Source organism: Ambystoma mexicanum, chromosome 13 (assembly GCF_040938575.1).
Source record: "Ambystoma mexicanum isolate Mex_15411 chromosome 13, UKY_AmexF1_1, whole genome shotgun sequence".
In the NCBI taxonomy this organism is placed as follows: Eukaryota; Metazoa; Chordata; class Amphibia; order Caudata; family Ambystomatidae; genus Ambystoma; species Ambystoma mexicanum.
Genome location: NC_090938.1, coordinates 44,150,345 through 44,163,302, shown reverse-complemented (window position 1 = coordinate 44,163,302; position 12,958 = coordinate 44,150,345).

The following is a 12,958-nucleotide window of genomic DNA, read 5'->3' as shown; positions in this document are numbered from 1 at the left end:
GACAACAGTAGAAGGGAACACTGTTTGAGGGAACAGGCCCAGGTAAACCAGTAAAAGAGAAAAAAGAGAAAAAGCTGTCAGAGGTAACAGGGAATACGAACTTGAAACGCCGTGAAGTAAATCGCGTGTGAAACGACAAGAAGTACAGAATTCACCCTCTCGCTCTCCACGAAAAGCACGTACAAGGAAAACGTGTTCTACACGTACCTTTTATACAGGCCCACACGTCCAGCATCACTTACGCGGCGTGTACGCGCTAGGGCCATTTCCACCAATTACATGCTTTGTCACTTCTGCGTGTAGGGCCATTTCCACCAATTACACGCTTTGTCACTTCTGCGTGTAGGGCCATTTCCACCAATCACACGCTTTGTCACTTCTGCGTGTAGGGCCATTTCCACCAATCACATGCGATTACACTCTGACGTGCAGTCTTTACACGTGTGCTCTGTCATCACGTGCTGTGTGGGAAACACCTGTGCGGGTCACGTCACAGACGCGCTTACGCGCTGAGGGCCTTTCCTCAGTTTTCACGCTGACGTGCAGGATTTTCACGTGCCAAATCACTCCGTACCAAGCTGGCCACGCGTACGCACACGGAATACCACGCTCCTGCCCGGAAGGCCGAACTACTGCCCCCCAGAGCCCGAGCACGCTCCCACCTGCTGCTGCCTGACTGCCTGCTGCCCCTGCACTGCTGGGGGGTGGGGGTGGTGGGTGACATGGGTGGGGGCCTGGTGGAGGCTGCCCCTGCACTGCTGGGGGGTGGGGGTGGTGGGAGACATGGGTGGGGGCCTGGTGGAGGATGCCCCTGCACTGCTGGGGGGTGGGGGTGGTGGGAGACATGGGTGGGGGCCTGGTGGAGGATGCCCCTGCACTGCTGGGGGGTGGGGGTGGTGGGAGACATGAGTGGGGGCCTGGTGGAGGGTGCCCCTGGTGACTGGGGGGGTGGGGGTGGTGGGAGACATGAGTGGGGGCCTGGTGGAGGGTGCCCCTGGTGACTGCGGGGGTGGGGGTGATAGGGGACATGAGTGGGGGCCTGGTGGAGGATGCCCCTGCACTGCTGGGGGGTGGGGGTGGTGGGAGACATGGGTGGGGGCCTGGTGGAGGCTGCCCCTGCACTGCTGGGGGGTGGGTGTGCAGGGGGACATGAGCAGGTGTGCAGGGTAGTCCCCTGTTTTGTGGGCTGCCTGCAGGGGCCGTGGAGGGTGTACAGGGAACACCTGTGAGGACCCACCCAGCCTAATCGCGTGTGTAACTTCCCACGCACCCCTGTAATACACGTACCAAGCCAAATCGCGTGTGAGAATTCCCGCGCACCCCTGAAATACACGTACCCTGCTGAAATCGCGTGTAAAACTTCCCGCGCACCCCTGAAATGCATGCGCCCAGGCTATTCGCGTGTGGAACTTCCCGCGCACCCCTGAAATACACGCGCCCAGGCTATTCGCGTGTGGAACTTCCCGCGCACCCCTGAAATACACGCGCCCAGGCTATTCGCGAGTGGAACTTCCAGCGCACCCCTGAAATACACGTAGCACGCTGGGAGACATGAGTGGGGGCCTGGTGGCGGGGGGGTGGGGGTGATAGGGGACATGAGTGTGGGCCTGGTGGAGGATGCCCCTGCACTGCTGGGGGGTGGGGGTGGTGGGAGACATGGGTGGGGGCCTGGTGGAGGCTGCCCCTGCACTGCTGGGGGGTGGGGGTGCAGGGGGACATGAGCAGGTGTGCAGGGTAGTCCCCTATTTTGTGGGCTGCCTGCAGGGGCCGTGGAGGGTGTACACGGAACACCTGTGAGGACCCACCCAGCCTAATCGCGTGTGTAACTTCCCACGCACCCCTGTAATACACGTACCAAGCCAAATCGCGTGTGAGAATTCCCGCGCACCCCTGAAATACACGCGCCCAGGCTATTCGCGAGTGGAACTTCCCGCGCACCCCTGAAATACACGCGCCCAGGCTATTCGCGAGTGGAACTTCCCGCGCACCCCTGAAATACACGTAGCACGCTGGAAGACATGAGTGGGGGCCTGGTGGAGGGTGCCCCTGCACTGCTGGGGGGTGGGGGTGATAGGGGACATGAGTGTGGGCCTGGTGGAGGATGCCCCTGCACTGCTGGGGTGTGGGGGTGGTGGGTGACATGGGTTGGGGCCTGCTGGCAGGTGCCCCACAGTGCTGGGGGGTGGGGTTGGTGGGAGACATGAGTCGGGCATGAGTGGGGGCCTGGTGGAGGCTGCCCCTGGTGGCTGGGGGGTGGGGGTGGTGGGAGACATGAGTGGGGGCCTGGTGGAGGCTGCCCCTGCACTGCTGGGGGGTGGGGGTGGTAGGAGACATGGGTGGGGGCCTGGTGGTGGGTGCCCCTGGTGGCTGGGGGGTGGGGGTGCAGGGGGACATGAGCAGGTGTGCAGGGTAGTCCCCTGTTTTGTGGGCTGCCTGCAGGGGCCGTGGAGGGTGTACAGGGAACACCTGTGAGGACCCACCCAGCCTAATCGCGTGTGATAATTCCCACGCACTCCTGTAATACACGTACCCAGCAAAATGGCGTGTGATAATTCCCACGCAACCCTGTAATTCACGTACCCTGCCAAATCGCGTGTGATAATTCCCGCGTACCCCTGTATTACACGTGCCCTGGCTAATCGCATGTAAGACTTCCCGCGTACCCCTGTAATACACGTTCCCTGGACAATCGCGTGTTGAACTTCCCGCGTACCCCTGTAATACACGTTCCCTGGACAATCGCGTGTTGAACTTCCCGCGTACCCCTGTAATACACGTTCCCTGGACTATCGCGTGTTGAACTTCCCGCGCACCCCTGAAATACACGTACCCTGGCACCCTGGCTAATCGCGTGTATAACTTCACGCGTACCCCTGATATGCACGTTACCCGCTTTGCGTTCCTTGTTTGGCAGCCCTGTAAACTGGTCCAGGGTTAGCGCAGCCCTTTGCGATGATTTAGCGATTTTGATGGCTTTTCCTTGCGCGAGGGCGTTCTTGGGGGCGTTACTGGCGCTGCTGCAGGGTCGCTGCGATACTCTGCGCCACGGCTGGTTTGGGAGCCTAAAATCCATGAATACGCTGTGCGCGGAAATCGGTTTTAGCGCACGTGCCTGGCGCAGACAATCGCACGCGGACACTCTGCGCCAGCCGCTTGCGACACTTTTCTGCGAAATTCTATGAATTACCCTGATAGTGTTTTTGGAATAAGACGACAATTGGACTACTGTGCTGGAATGGTGAAATTCACTATAAACTCACAGGAAGATCCACAAGAATTTCTAATGTACTTACTACAAGTACTGGAAAACAAAAACATACCTATAAATGAAATCTTTCAGATTTCATACATGTGGAAACATACATGCACTCTCTGCAACAATGTGACACAAGAAGAAATCCCCAATGAACGCTTCATATATATATCAATACCAAAATGTGAATCCATTCCATTTCAGCAACTTGTACAAAATGCAAACCATGGTAGATTATGCTCTACCTGCAATTCAGATAATCGCTCCACGTTAGTAATACAAACACATAGTAAATACGTAATACTAATGCTTCTACGTTACAATGCAGATGGTACCAAAAACAACTGCAAGCTGACTGGATTCACACATGGTCAAATATCACTTGGTAAGAAAACCTTCACAACAATAGGTATAATCTACCACGCAGGAGCCACAACCAATTCAGGGCACTACACTGCATGTATAAAAAAGAAATGTGGATGATTTGAATGTAATGATAGTACCATTACTCTAAAGCAGAGATTACCAGCAAATCTTACAAACGCTTATTTGATGTTCTTAAAACCAAAATTTGATAAATAAACTGTATTTAAACCTTTAAGTAAATTTGTGTTAAAAAAATATAAACTGTTAGAATACTCCAAAAGCTATCTAACTGCTCAAAGATTCTACAACAACTAATCAGATAAATGAATACCACTAAATTAGACCAAAAAATACACAGTTAGAATACGCCAATTGGTATCTAACTGTCCCAAAATTATAAATTTGTGTTAAAATAATATAAACTGTTAGAATACTCCAAAAGCTATCTAACAGCTCAAAGATTCTACAACAACTAATCAGATAAATGAATACCACTAAATTAGGCCAAAAAATACACAGTTAGAATACGCCAATTGGTATCTAACTGTCCCAAAATTTAACAATATCCAAATAGATAAATCAAAACCTCTAAAATATATTAAAAATTGGTATCTAACTGCTCCAAAATTTTATAATATTAAAACAAATGAAGAATCTGTTACTGCTCCAAAAAAAATACAACAAAGCAAAGTATAAAGCATTAGCCAGAAACAAAAGTGAACACTGAAAACAAACAAACAAATAAACTGTAGCATAACAGAAAAAGGTTTTTTTTTTAATCCAACATGGATTTTTTTTTCTCCCACAGACCCAATGATTTTAGCAACAAATACAGAAACTGAGCAAATTGCACAGTACTCTGATTTGTACTCTACTAAATATGAGGGTCGAAAAAAAAAAGTATATTGCTTATACAATGTAATAAGTCATTACAAAATACTAATACTAACATGCTATTTTCTTTTATCACAGAAATGAAGAAGAAAAACATGGACTCCCATTACTAGACCAAACAGTAAGTATACAATAATAAGGACAACCATAGCAGCATATCACATCCATAGTATCTAATACCTTTGTTCCTTATACATTTGTTTTTCACCCAAAGTTATAAGCAAATATGAATGTGATATGCTGCGGTGGTTGTTGCCAGGGCATAGAGTCTTGGGTGCATGGCCAAATGGCCATGCACCCAAGACTCTATGCCCTGGCAACAACCACCGCAGCATATCACATCCATAGAGTCAAACATTTCAACTATGATCTATGGGAAACTTTTAATGTCCGCAAACAATGTGAGTGTTCTTAGAACACTTTGAACTTGCCAGCGAACAATACGGACACCGTTTTCAGGACACCCCCTACGAACATTTTAAAACAACGTGATAGTTCTTAGAACACTTTCAACTTAACAACGAACAATACGGACAGCGTCCTAAGGACACCCCCTGCGAACATTCCAGGACACCGGGAGTGTTCTCAAAAACGTCTTCAGAACACCCCCATTTTGTTTATTTGCGAACATTTCAGGACACCGCGGGTGTTCTTAGAACACATTCAACTTGACAGAGAACAATACGGACAGCGTCCTCAGGACACCCCCTACGAACACTCCCCGGACACCGCGAGTGTTCTTAGAAGCGTCTTCAGAACACCACCATCTTGTTTATTTGCGAACATTTCAGGACACCGCGGGTGTTCTTAGGACACATTCAACTTGATAGAGAACAATACGGACAGCGTCCTCAGGACACCCCCTACGAACACTCCCCGGACACCGCGAGTGTTCTTAGAAGCGTCTTCAGAACACCCCCATTTTGTTTATTTGCGAACATTTCAGGACACCACGGGTGTTCTTAGAACACATTCAACTTGACAGAGAACAATAAGGACAGTGTCCTCAGGACACCCCCTACGAACATTCCAGGACACCGGGAGTGTTCTTAGAAGCGTCTTCAGAACACCACCATCTTGTTTATTTGCGAACATTTCAGGACACCGCGAGTGTTCTTAGGACACATTCAACTTGACAGAGAACAATACAGACAGCGTCCTCAGGACATCCCCTACGAACACTCCCCGGACACCGCGAGTGTTCTTAGAAGCGTCTTCAGAACACCCCCATTTTGTTTATTTGCTAACATTTCAGGACACCGCGAGTGTTCTTAGGACACATTCAACTTGACAGAGAACAATATGGACAGCGTCCTCAGGACACCCCCTACGACCACTCCCCGGACACCGCGAGTGTTCTTAGAAGCGTCTTCAGAACACCACCATCTTGTTTATTTGCGAACATTTCAGGACACCTCGAGTGTTCTTAGGACACATTCAACTTGACAGAGAACAATACGGACAGCGTCCTCAGGACACCACCTACGAACACTCCCCGGACACCGCGAGTGTTCTTAGAAGCGTCTTCAGAACACCCCCATTTTGTTTATTTGCGAACATTTGAAGACACCGCGAGTGTTCTTAAGACACATTCAACTTGACAGAGAACAATACGGACAGCGTCCTCAAGACACCCCCTACGAACACTCCCCGGACACCGCGAGTGTTCTTAGAAGCGTCTTCAAAACACCCCCATTTTGTTTATTTGCGAACATTTCAGGACACCGGGGGTGTTCTTAGAACACATTCAACTTGACAGAGAACAATACGGACAGCGTCCTCAGGACACCCCCTACGAACATTTCAGGACACCGGGAGTGTTCTCAAAAACGTCTTCAGAACCCCCCCATTTTGTTTATTTGCGAACATTTCAGGACACCGCGGGTGTTCTTAGAACACATTCAACTTGACAGAGAACAATACGGACAGCGTCCTCAGGACACCCCCTACGAACACTCCCCGGACACCGCGAGTGTTCTTAGAACAGTTTCACTTTGCTTGCGAACAAAACGGACACATATTGAGTCCTTAGAACACCCCCTAGTCAGTTTATTTAGAACATTTCAGAACACCAGTGATGTCCGCGAACAAATCGAACACAAAACGAACGTCTAACACATAAAAAACACAACTTTCATCCTATCTCATACACTCCCACCCTCACCAAACACTCCTACACACCAACACACTCTACAAAATACACATTTTGAACAAAGTTTCACCGCGCTGTCCGCGGACGTCCGCGAATCCAAGATGGCGGGCGCTACCGAAAAATCTGATGCGCTTCACGCTCCACGCCGTCCAATCAGCGAACACGTTGCATGTCCGCGAACATCACGCAAGACGATTGGCCAATCAGGACACTGTCCGCGGAGCGAACAGGGAAGTGTGTCCGCGAACCGAACACAGATATCACTAATTTTTATTTACCTACTTTTTGGTCATTTTAAAAAAAACTACTGGACGGATTTTCACCAAATTTGCAAAAGCACGCTTTCGGGACCAAGCCGCTGCTCCTGGTCCAAATTTGGTGGAAATCCGTCCAGCGGTTTGGGCTGTAGGCGCGAGCAACATTTTTTCCCATTCAGTCTATGGGAAAAAAAAAAGTTTTGGGACCCCCCCTATAACTTTGCCCCCCCTGGACGAATCCTCACCAAACTTTGCAAAAAAATTCAGAGTGACCCATATACCTTTTTTTGCAAAGTTTGGTGAGGATCCGTCCAGGGAGAGCGAAGTTATAAGCCACCCAAAAAGCACTCCGGCTGTGATAAAAGCGAAAGACTGGATGTCTCCAACAAATCCACACACAGGCATGTGTACCGTGCAGTCAAAGTGTCCTTTATTATTTTAAATACATGGACAAAGGAGGCAGCAACGGTCTTGGATGCAAGAAAGGAACGATGCGTTTCACCCTACTCGGGCTTTGTCTGGTATGTGACACAGAGAGAGGACTGTAGTGTTATAGAAAAAAGTGTATAAGTCCTTTTTCAATGTTTTGCACTTAAGTAAAGTAACAAGTGGTAGACAAGAATGCAGCCATGTTGGAACTTGCATGACCACCCATTTCAGTGCATTCATGAAAGACACAGTGTTTTTTTTATTATAGGCACTATAGTAATTCGAAACGCTTTTGTCATATTAAACCAATTATCCCATGTGGGTTGGGGATGGACAATTTGCCCGAAATTACTGGTATAAAATGATGTATTTTCATCCTAGTGTTCGCCAATGCCAACGAAATTAAGAGAAACGATTGTACATCGTCTTCTATTGTACTAGGTTTGTTTAATTCAGCCCTAGTGGGCCGACACAGTGTCACAGCATGAACTGAAATGTGGTGTCAAAAAAGTTTACAAAATACATGTTGCAGACATCAAAATTGAAATATGCAGATGTTTCATAGGTAATAAAGTGCTGTGTGCTACGTAAACATTAAAGGACTATTAATTGACAAAGTGCTGAGTGCTATCAATAAAGTGCATTATATAAAGTGCATATTGCAAAATCACAAGTAGTTGGTAATTTGACCTAGGGGCTGTATGTAACCCTTGCGGGTGCCTCTATGGTATGTTCTATCCTACTCAGATCGCATGAACTCCACAGACATTTGTTGAGAAACGCTGAAAAGCACTAAAAAACACTAAAAAGCGCTAAAAAACGCAGAAGGGGATAAGGAAGGGGGGGAGAGGGGCATAAAACTGTCATTAATATATATCAAAAGTATCAGAAATATTAAAAATATTTATACTAAAGCACATAAATTGATGTGATACAGCACAAATGGGCAGTATGTTACCCTCGCGGGCGCCCTTGTGCTGTGACTTGAGGCTGTATGTAACCCTTGCGGGCGCCTCTATGGTGTGTTTCTGTCATACACCGGTCGATTCCGCTGTTCATAAATATACTAAGGAAAACATGAAGTCCATAATATATATTGTGAATATTCATAATAAAACACACAGGTTGTTCTGATACAGACACAAAGGCAGTATGTTACCCTTGCGGGCGCCTATATATTGTAACTGTGCTAACCTGTATATTTGGCAATGTGGTAAAAGGTAATTAATGCAAATGCAAGAATAAATGTTGCCTTTTCAAATTGTTATAAGGGCATATTTTGAAAGAAGTTAAAGTGCTTGATGTTGTGTGTTAAAATAACACCTTATAATTCAAGTACAAACAATTTAAAATATAATAAAATCCACAATGTATGAATATATCATTTGATGAAAAAATGGAACCTACAACTAGAGATTAAGGTGCATAGTACTAGATGTCACATTCATGTGTCAGTGTTTTATGCCTAAAGTTTTTAGTGGATATGGAACATAATATTTTTAACATTCAAATGATTGCCCTCTCCCATACTTCAATCCCATGGGTAACATTTAAAGCAATCCTGCAATTGATGCACGTTGTTTTGGGGAGACTTGCGATGCGATTGACTACTGAATGATAAATGCACTTTACATATTGATAAAAACAGCACTCAATGAAACTAAAGATAAAACATCCTCTCCCATGGCTAAATTACTAATTTAAAATGGTTTGTGATATAAATAAACACACAATAAAAGTAAAAAGTGCTTGCAGGGAAAACCGCATAAGGATGCACAGGCGTCCAAATGAACCTTAGTTTCCTAAAAACCGTATTTCCTTGTGCATACACACCAAATATACAAAAATGTGGAGTATTTGGAAAAGTTGGGAAAGGCTCAGGTCTATCAATGATTGGAATTTTGGAGTCTTGGAATGTTTAAGATCCCAAAAATGCATATAATTCTTTGTCACGATTATGACCTCCAGGATACTTGGTATTAAAATCTACTATATATCTGGATTCCATTTGTCTGAGTATTCGCAGTCTGTCCCCTCCTCTTGGGTGAATTTTTACTGAGTCAATAATGAAATACTTAAAAGAACTGATGTCATTTTGATGTACCTCTTCAAAGTGTTTGGCAAGTGGGTAGGACATATCATGATTTTTAATTGCACGTATATGTTGCAATATTCTTAGCCTGGCTTCCAATTTGGTGCTACCAACATACCATAAATTGCAGGAACAAGTAATCACATAGATGGCAAATTGTGTAAAGCATCTCAGATCTTGTTTGATTTTGACTTCTTTCTTCGTTCGAGGATGTGAGAACATTTTCATGTTTATTCCATGACGACATGCTTTACATTTAGCACAGGTAAAAAAAACAGATATTTCGGTAGGTAGCCTGGTGTTAGTACTTTGTTTAGGTGATTGGAACATACTAGGTGATAGTTTACTTTGTATAGAAGGTGGTTTTCTATAAGTCACAGTGGCATGTGTTGGCAAGTGGGGACTGATGTCCTGATCTCGTTTCAGAAGATGCCAATGTTTCTTTAAGATCTGTTTAGTTTCCTTTGCTCCAGAATTGAATGTGGTGATAAATCTAAGTGAGCAATCTTCATACGGTTGATCCGTTGTTGGATCTTTGGTTGTGCTTCTTTTAGCCAGAATCATCTCTCGGGTTTTTTTGCAGGTTTGGTCGTAGGCTTTGTTTATAACTGTTTTCTTGTAGCCTCGGATTGAGAATCTAGCCGCAGTTTTTTTGGCATTTATTTCCCATGTTTCATTCGCGCTACAGTTTCTTTTTACCCGTAAGAACTCTCCGTATGGAATACTGTCTTTGAGACATTGTGGGTGCGCACTGGTTGCATATATATATATATTTACCCTTTACAGGTGTCCCTAACATCAATACCCCGTATAAAGTTACCTGTACACACAATGCTGTACAGCTACACAGCGAGTTCAATATACATTCCCTTATTGAGTGTTTGTGCTATACCAGCCTCTTTACAGGAACTCTAATTGACTGCTATTTTTCTCGCACCCATAGATGACAGACAAACTTATATGCCCCCCCCCCCTGCTTTTTTGTATCCACAGGGATTGTGGTGACTGTGTTACAGCACTTCTGCCCAGCCATCCCTGGACGCCTTCCCTACCCAATAATATGGTAAGCGTCCATGTTATACCACAACTAATTACTGCTGTGGTTAATTAGTTAGGTGACCCTCACTAATTAGGTCCCTTTCTTGTGTTGTTATGTACAGGTCTGGTCTAGACGGCCTTACTCTACTAAGCAGAGAAGAGAATTGTGAACAAGTTATAGTGCTACTGTTCTACTGGGGAATTACATCTTCCATGTTAACGCGCTCTTTAAACATGTGACATTCAGTTATTGACGACTAGACTGTTCTGTAACCACGATTCTAGTAACATACCCCCCCCCCCCCGGATCCTTACCTTTTGGAAACGCTATACCCCTGAAGAAGTTCCTGCAATAAGTGTATCTTTCAGAGGAACGAAACATGTAGGGTTTATGTCAACATTAATAGTAAATGTTTTGAACGAGATTAACACCCTTATTGGTTGCTTATAAGATCAGTACAAGACAAAAGTACCAACCATAGAGTAACCAGAACTGTTTAGTACTCTGCACTTTTGGGCTTCCTTATGTTTCTTCTACATGGGGTTTCTTTTATTGTGGTTATTAGACCTTTGCTCTAATTTGACATTATTGTTGCATCCAAGTATTGGTACCTGGAGTGTGGTGTTAAATAGGTGCGTTTCTATTTACCTTTGCTCTTAACATTCCTTGCACCTTACACCTTGTATAGGTAGATCCCTTGGAGGCTTTCTACCAGTATAAGGTTGCACTTGCTCATGGTCACTTTACGAGATTTTTAATGCTTTTTATGATGTTTTATTATAACTGTTTTTTTATAAATATGTATTAAAAGTGCTATAGTTTTTGACTAATTCTAGTGTGACTTGGTTGAATTCTCCATACACACAAATATCTTATGCTAAGAGTGTACACATGTGACCTATCCCCTATAAGTCTAGTGGTCTGTTTTACTGTACTCTACATGACCTGAAGAGGCAGGGAGTTTGTTTTTCTCACGTTAGATATCTTAATATCTGGTTTACTCCCCCCTCCTTGATACTTATAGTCCCTCAAGTGTTGTATATGTTACTCCCGTCACATCAGACCTGGCAGGAGTGACACCTCCCACCTGCAGGATCAGAATCAGCCGGTCCGAAAACAACGGTGGCAGCGGATTTACCGCCACGATTGTTTCCGGACCGGCAGGGTCGTAATGAGTTCAGCACTTTCCCCACATATTCCAGGACTGGAGTCTGTGCACAGCTGCTGCAACCTTTATTGCTACAAAGAGTGCATAGCCACAGACAGCATGTACACTGCACTGGTACATACAAATGCATGGCCCTAGGCTGTGAGTAAAATGTAGTGGTGACGCAGTGCAGGGCAGCAGGCTGCGAGTGGAACACAGAGTGTGCAAACAGTCGTGCACCCAGTGCACAGCAATACGCCCTTTGCGAATGCTAGTGCTGCACACGGCACATGGGCGCAGGCCGTGTGCAAACCTGAGCGGTACACACAGTGCAGAACCAAAGCCCGGGCACTTTCTCTGCCGCTTCCTGGCTCCTGCTTCACCTGGGCACAGAAAGAACTCCCCAAAATGTTCTTTTTAAAAAAAAAAAAGGAAGTAGATTCTTAAACTTCAGGACCAGTTATTTCAGTTCACATCTCCTCGTGGAGCAGCACAGCGCTATTTTGCCTGCAGTATTCACACAGTACAAAGGGTCACACGGGTGGTGGGTGGATTGAGAACTAATCTACAGCTCAAGTATATTTTGTGATGAGACTTTTTCCAAATATTCTTACCGCTCAAAGGCTCATGTTCTTATTTTGACAATAAAGCAGCCCCCTTCAAGGCAAATAACTATGCAGATAACCCCTGGAACACGGGCACAATGTCATGCATGTCATCCGCTCCAGTACTTGGAGAGAAAGGCCTTCAAGTAAGGGCGCAGAAAGGGCGTAAGGCAGGGCCCGTACCAGCATTTCGGGGGACAAGCATGCCCCGGGCCTCAATAGCCAGACAATGATAGCTCTTTACCAAGCTTCTGGTCCGCATAGTGCCTACATGGTCCAAGGAGCAGGCGATGTGCCACTCGGAAGGCGCTAAGCTTTGAGGTGCCAGGTGTGAGAGGCGCGCCAGTTCCCGTGCGTCCCTGCTTGCAGGCCAGACAGATGGGGGTTCACTGTGTTGCGTGACACACCTCATTCACTGAGCGGTGCCCTCCACTCCCTGCCAGGGCTCCTCCAGGCAGGACACCAATGTTCTGACTTCTTGGCCAGCCGGGCTTGGCAATTACAGGCGCTCAGGATGAGTTGGCGTGCGGTCCGGGAATGAAACGCCGGCTCCCGAGACCTTTAGCCCCCAGCCCCCCCATCACTGGAACAAAAGGGGACAAAGGGACCTGTCATGGCGAGCTAAGTGGCAGCGAGCTTCAATGAGCACACTGGGCGAGTCAGATCAGGGCACGCACACCCCTTCTGGTCTAATACCAACGTGTCCCAGCTCTCCCGCTCCATC